This window comes from Diuraphis noxia, unplaced genomic scaffold (assembly GCF_037042655.1).
Source record: "Diuraphis noxia isolate RWA-SAM2 unplaced genomic scaffold, SU_Dnox_SAM2 contig0001, whole genome shotgun sequence".
NCBI classification, from domain to species: domain Eukaryota; kingdom Metazoa; phylum Arthropoda; class Insecta; order Hemiptera; family Aphididae; genus Diuraphis; species Diuraphis noxia.
In genome coordinates this window covers 77,587,432-77,594,673 of record NW_028301711.1, presented here as the reverse complement: position 1 = coordinate 77,594,673, position 7,242 = coordinate 77,587,432, and the positions used below count along the sequence as shown (strand labels likewise).

Genomic DNA, 7,242 nt, shown 5'->3' with positions numbered 1-7,242 from the left:
GACATTTTATAAATATTTTAGAATAAGAAAAAAAACATTTATTAAATCATATCATCATAAAAATAATATTTTTTAAATCTTAATAAAATAATTTATATTTTTGCTATCTGGGATATAGCTATAATATTGTGAGAATATATAGCTGCAATATTGTGTAAATATACAGCTCCAATATTGTGTAAATATATAGCTTTAATATTGTGAAAATATATAGATAAAATATTGTGAAAACGTTTAATGTCCTGCCAAAAAATGTTTTGAAAATATTTTAAAATATTCTGACAATCTAAATAAAATATTTTAATGTTCACAAACAATATTTACACAATATTTTGAAAATATATTTTGCTGTGTGGGACAGTTGTCATAAATTTATTATTTTCATTTTTTTACTTGATTACATTTTAATTACAATAAAAATTGTTATTAAAAAAAATATGATTTTACTTTTGTTTTATTCATTATCTACACAATTACCTAACCTAATTGACTTACTAACAAACTAACACTAACTGAAAGCAATATTTCTACCTACAAGGGATGCCCTCTGAAATGTAGCTCAGAGGGGTGGGGGGCAAAAAAAATTACCCAAATAAATACCCAATATCAGCTTTATGTAAAAAAACTTCCAATTTTGTAACTAAAATGAAAAATCTAAGGGGGTAGTGGCCTCCACTGCCCTCCCTACCGGGCGTCCCTGTTACCTGGGATAGTGTATATAGTCTATATTTATAATTTATATATAATATATTATATAGATAGATAGATAGATATAATATGTATGCAGTGGCGTCACTAAATCTAGGGAGCAATATTATTTATTCACCATAATCTAAACCCTGACCTCCCCCTGGTTTAGTCTTAATACTATTTTTATGGTATTTGTGGGGGAGCAATTGCCCCCGTTTGTCCCCCCCCCCAATTATGCCACTGTATGTAGTATGTCTGTAGTCCTGTATTTTCTATAAGGCACTGTTTAGATACTTTTCATGAATCCGTAATAAGACACTAATCCATATTTAATTTATAGACACCATTGAGACACTGGTGTCCAAACTTGACACTTTCAATGGTCTTGTCGTATTCAAATGTTAGTGTCGGACTGGTGTCTAGCACCAGTCCAGGACGAATAAATTTAACTGCTGATACTAACTGAAAACCAATATTTCTACCCGGGTGTATAACGACAAATAACAATAACATTATAATTACTTACAATAATATTGAAAATACTACAAAATAAATATTAGGTACCTAAGTTAGGTTAGCTCGGGTTAGCTATGCACTTTATATAATATAATATAAAGACGGTTAGGTAGTCATAAACTCACAACCATCAGTTACTTTAATACGTCGCAAGAAAAATAATGTAGGTATTCGAACATATATACATTGAATAACAAGTACCTAACAGTCATTGCACCTACAATTTTAATCGTTTAAACCATGTAAAAATAAATATAATATATTTAAAATGTATTAAATGTGTACTCACCAGTCACCAAATTACAGCAAATTATAGATGTTGAATTCGTAATGGCAATATTCAATATTATATTGTACAGCGCAATGGTAAAATACTAAAATGATAATAAATCGTAAAAACACACAAGTCACAAAAGGCGCGTAGAGGCCGGAAAACAATGTCACGCAGACGGCAGATCAGTGATCACAGGCATATTAAGTTGACAAAAGTCAAGAAAACACAGACGGCAGTTAGTACGACACTACACCTACGGTCTACGAAAGTCGACGAACCCGCGTAATGGCGCGTACCGCAATCGCACAATCGCACGTTACTTGTTTATCATAATATCGTATTCATTCGTCCCGCAAACGTAGTTTATGGGAGTGGGTCGGAGGGTCTCGATACAATATTGAATATTATAGTAGATGTTGATATAATTTTAGATTATACAATAACATGGCTATTTAACGGGTTTCACCACTAATTTTAGATCGGTATACTCCACGGTTATCACTTATCTACACGATCATCGTGATAAACTGGTTAACGCCAAACCGAAACGGTATCGAATATTCCGTGATATAATAAACTAATAATAACTTTTTTATATCATGGAGTATTCAAGTGTATTGATTATCGAATAATATGGTATTATACTATTATGGTGTAATTAACCTTGATTTTTCAGTGAGTAGTCATGTCTGGCCATAAACTTGTAACTTGTAAGTACTGAGTAGTGACCCCTAACACGCTAGTCTACACCAGTATTATTAGTTATTACAACGGACTAGATAAGATAGTAACTATATAGTAAGATATTAGATAGAATAGACTGGAAACGAGCAAGCGAGTTGATGACGGGCCGGGTGTGTGGGTAGCTTGTATGGGAGGTGGGATATAGCGAGCGTGCATTATCGAATGCTACAAGCCTAAAACGGCTACAACTGACTATAACAACTACACTCAAATATTAATATAAGTAGAGTAAAAATTATTATTCATCAACCATCATACAATTTAGCATAATATGCTACTCATGATATAATAAAGTTTATGATAATAGCATGATAGCTAATCTTGCGTTTATTGTCTCCGTCTTACAAACGTAGGTACGACACGAAAAATGTTCGTTCACTAGTTTCAAGTGTGCTGTTAATTTGTGTATGAGAGTGAATGGACTTATGGACCGATTATCAAACTTTTAGTTAAGAACAATATCTGCGCTTAACCGTCGGCTTTTATTCGATATTTCAATTTTCAAGCAAGATATCAGCATTTTTAAATTGTGAAATTTCACAAACCAACCCATATCTTGCTTGAAAACTAAATTATCGAAAAAGTCGCTGATAATATTCTTAAATCATAGGTGTGTTTGATAATAGGTCAATTCATTCTAATATCTAAACTAACAGCACACTATTAAAACCAACGAACGAAATTATGCTTTATCGTACATGAGACCACAAATGCATGAATAGCGTCTTCTTAATAGAAGCGCGGACTGCCCGGTTAGATAATCTTCTTGATAGAATTCTATCATTAGTCAGTTCGCTCTATCTCCGTGAATATTACTTACAAAGTGTATCATATAATATTCATTAATTTATATAGTATTCTATACTAATATTAAATATACTTTGATTACCTACTTATTATTTATTATAATGACTAACATTCTAACAATAATAGTTATTATTCCCCCTTTATTGAAATTTTAACCTTAATTATTTTGTTAATATAATATACCTAAACATTCATTATAATTCATTATATTTCATTCATTTTTAATATTTTAATTTATTTTAATAGCAGATAAATGATAAAGTAAACCATGAACTATTGTTAAAAATAATGTTTAATATATTATTTATAATTATGTGACTTATATGCTTTTATTAAAAAAAAAGTAATGCATAACCATAATGAATAACAAGAACGAAATAAACTACATATTATCCATATAAGTTATTAGTTATTACAATATTACCATATTTTAACATGATAATATAAGGAATTACCTATTACGTAAAAACAATTGGTAATAGTAATAAATACATCATTATTTATGATCTGTAATTATTTGTATTTTTGCACGTTTGTATGCGTGGTTCCGTAAAAAATAATTTATAAATTATAATTTGTAATAATATAATCAATGGTGTGTATTATAATATGTCCGACGTAAATCGTAGTTATCACTTGTCTTATATAGTTATATCACTATTATAAATTATAATTAACAATGGTATTCAATACTATACTGCAGAACACCTACTGTTAGTTATGTAAGTGGTTTAGATAATCAAAAAATTGCAAACATTTATCACTAATTATAGAAAAATAATTTGGTTGTTAGAAATAATTACTAATTATTAGTATTGAGCATTTTTTCCTTTGTATTTGTTTAGTAATAGGTATATCAAAGCCAGAAGGCTGGAAATGCAAATTTTTAAAATTGTTATTACAAACAAAATAATAAAAAAACATGAATATATTATTATGAAAATTATATTATAAATGTAATAAAACAAAAATAATATTATATTGTTTCTGAAATAATAATATGATTGTAATGACATATAAATGATATTATAATATTTACAAAGAAATATTATTTTGATAGCGGTATAGTAATATTATAGTAATAATATCATTACGATTTTGCTACCTGGGTAGTAATATACTTTAATAAGTTTGTTATTTTTATCGTGTATTAATGTGAAATAAATGAAAAATTATTTTAAATAATATTTATACTATTTAAATATTATCATTGATTAAATACAAATAGATAGCCCATTTCAATGTAGATTTTGGAAACCGTAATTTTAGTGTTATTATGATTTCATAGATCGCGTCTACAGTTTTGTTGCATAATAATAAATATTATAATATGGTATAGGCATCAACTATTGGCGACCGGTGGAACGCAGACGACCGAACTATTTTTATACATAATAATATTATCAAAATAAACTTGTACAATAATAAATAATATTATGCTCTCTAATCTCTATACATAATAATATAATATTATAATATCAAAATTATTTAGTGCCAGCTATTATTATTATTATTATTATTATTATTATTATTATTATTATTACTGGTGCCGCCGTGCTGTTGTGGTTTTTGCTCAAAATTGTCTCATACTTTCATAGAATAATTGTATTGATTGTTTATATATTGTGACGTATTGTAATTTTTTGAAACCACTAATAAATGAAACTATTACATATTCAAACTGTTTCTATTTTTTTTTTCTTCAAAATCCAAAATATTTATACTATTTCAGTTATTAATTTTTTTAAAAATGACAAGATAAAATTTGATTCTTCGCATATTTTAAGAATAAAACTTTTTTATTAAAGCACATTTTAGATTCTGAGTGGAGCTATTTTATAATAAATATGTGTGTTTTTTTCTTGTCTGTCATATTTAAGGTGGTTTTATTTAGGGTGCCGTAAAATGCTACAATTTTTAACTTAAAGGTATAGTGTTTGGTAGCAAAGTAGATGTAGTTGGTACTTTTATAAGTAAATAATGTTTAGGAGTTAGGACTCATTAAGGTTATCTGGAAAAACAAAAAGGAAACTGGAATTTTTACGCAAAACCAGTGTTTAAAGAAACCGATTTTTTTTTGTCTAAACTCAAAAAAAATAACTTAAATACTTGATAATTTTTTTTGTTTTTTGTTTAGAAATTGTCGATAAAAAATGTTCACTGGCTCAAAAACTTTGAAAACTTAATACAAAGTTCCTCATAATCTGTTATATAAATACCAAATATTTATCAAAATAAACATGGTCACGATATTTTTTATAAACGTTTCGAGTTAGAATTTTGATGAATGTCGTTAAAATCACAAAAATATTGCTACTAATTATTTTATTAATTTTTTATACATTTTTTTAGTTCTTAATATTCATACATTAGATTTACAATTTGAACACAAGGTTCTTAATTTATTGTTATTTTTGAACTTTTTAAAAAAATTAACATAAATCTTCAAATACTTTTTCAGTGTACAGACAAAGAGGTGGGTATAACCGAAACCCTACATCTAGAACATTTAGAACAACATTCCGAATAAATTCAAAAATAAATTTAATAAAACCTTCCAATTCAAGTAATTGCGAAGCAGACGATGATAAAAATATACTAATTTTACAACTTCCATTTTAGATACTACAAATAATTTAGATTTTGATTCTGATCATAGTACGTCTTCCTTATTATCATTAAATTCTTCTTATCCAACTTCAAAAATAGATTCTACAACAAATAATTTTAAAAATGTTACCTACTTTAGAAGATTGCTCTAACACATATTTTGCAGATTATTTAGGGTTCAAATTTATTAACAAAATTAACTGTGGTTTATGTAAATATATATTTCTTAAGAAAGATCAATATTTTGAAAACAATAGTGAGCTCTTGATTAAATTTAAATCATATGAAAATAAGGATTCTCTTCCAACAAAATTAATGTTACCAACAGAAGAATTTGTTAACTTTGTTAAATCATCACAACAAATTTATAAAAAAAAAAGTATGTTTAACTATTTTAAAAGATATTGAAATAAATTTATATCCTTTTTTAAATATTGAAAATAGTTGCCAGTCATTTATCATACATCACCGTTCATTTAATACATTGTCGTTTGTTAAGAGATTTTAATATTATGTCCAAAAATATGAAAACAAAAAAAAATAAAGATAAGTTATCTATATTACAGGATGTTTAAATATGTTATTATGTAATATGTTATACTTTTATTAATATTTTAAATGATTTTAATGTACTTTTAAACAGAATTGTATTTCGTTATTTATTTTATGTGTCATTTATAAGGAATATTCATTATAAAAATATTATTTTAAAATCAGCTGAATAATATGTTGTTTATTTGGTATTTTTTATGATTTTTATTTATTTTTTATTATATATTATTCATTTTTGTTTTGAGTGGCTAACAATTTAACTTGTAGCTATATGATTACTAAATATATTGATAAAATAAGTATATATATTTTGCATAAATCAATGTTAAATATAAGATTGTTTCACCTTTTTTAATTTTGTGTTTTAGTATTCTTCCACTAATTCCTATAAATAAGACCAAACTTATTCTCATCAATAATAATTATATATGAGCTTGAATGCTTGATGCCTTGATCCAAGACTGATGTTTTTTACAATCAACATAATAATTTAGTTATTTTTAATTGATAGTTACCATAATTGTTGCGTCTTCACCTGACGCTGGTAATTGTGGATTGGGGCGGATAACTTAATAACATAAAGTTGTGATTGTTAAGCATGTGCTTGAAACACTTTTATTAGAAAAAACACACACAGTGACATCAAGGAGAGAGCTTACAATATATTTGATAAACAGTGATAACAGTTTTATCAGTGTTGACTTATTATCATATTATGAAACATCTCTCTCCTTAGATAATATTTTAATATTTATTATAACACATTTTTTATTACAACATAATTAAACAATATTTAAATTAACACTTTTCTTGTTACAAACTTATAACATAATTTAACAATATTTAAATTAACATTTTTCTTGTTACAAACTTATAACATAATTTAACAATATTTAAATTAACATTTTTTTTTTTTTTAAATTAATAATAAGAATTTCTCACAGTTATTTTTTTAAGATAATATGAGTTCCTTCTATATCTTACTTTGTTTACCTCAACTATATAGGACCTTGGCACTTTAAATTTTTTAATTATTACTCCTTTTACCC

At 26.1% G+C, this 7,242-nt stretch overlaps 2 pseudogenes; one reads left to right on the top strand and one right to left on the bottom strand.

Annotated features, from left to right (window-relative positions):
- The window catches only part of LOC149061820 (uncharacterized), a 35,940-nt pseudogene extending 34,025 nt beyond the window's left edge, over positions 1 to 1,915 (bottom strand).
- Positions 1 to 7,242, top strand: part of LOC149061806 (uncharacterized) — a 340,578-nt pseudogene that overhangs the window by 203,186 nt on the left and 130,150 nt on the right.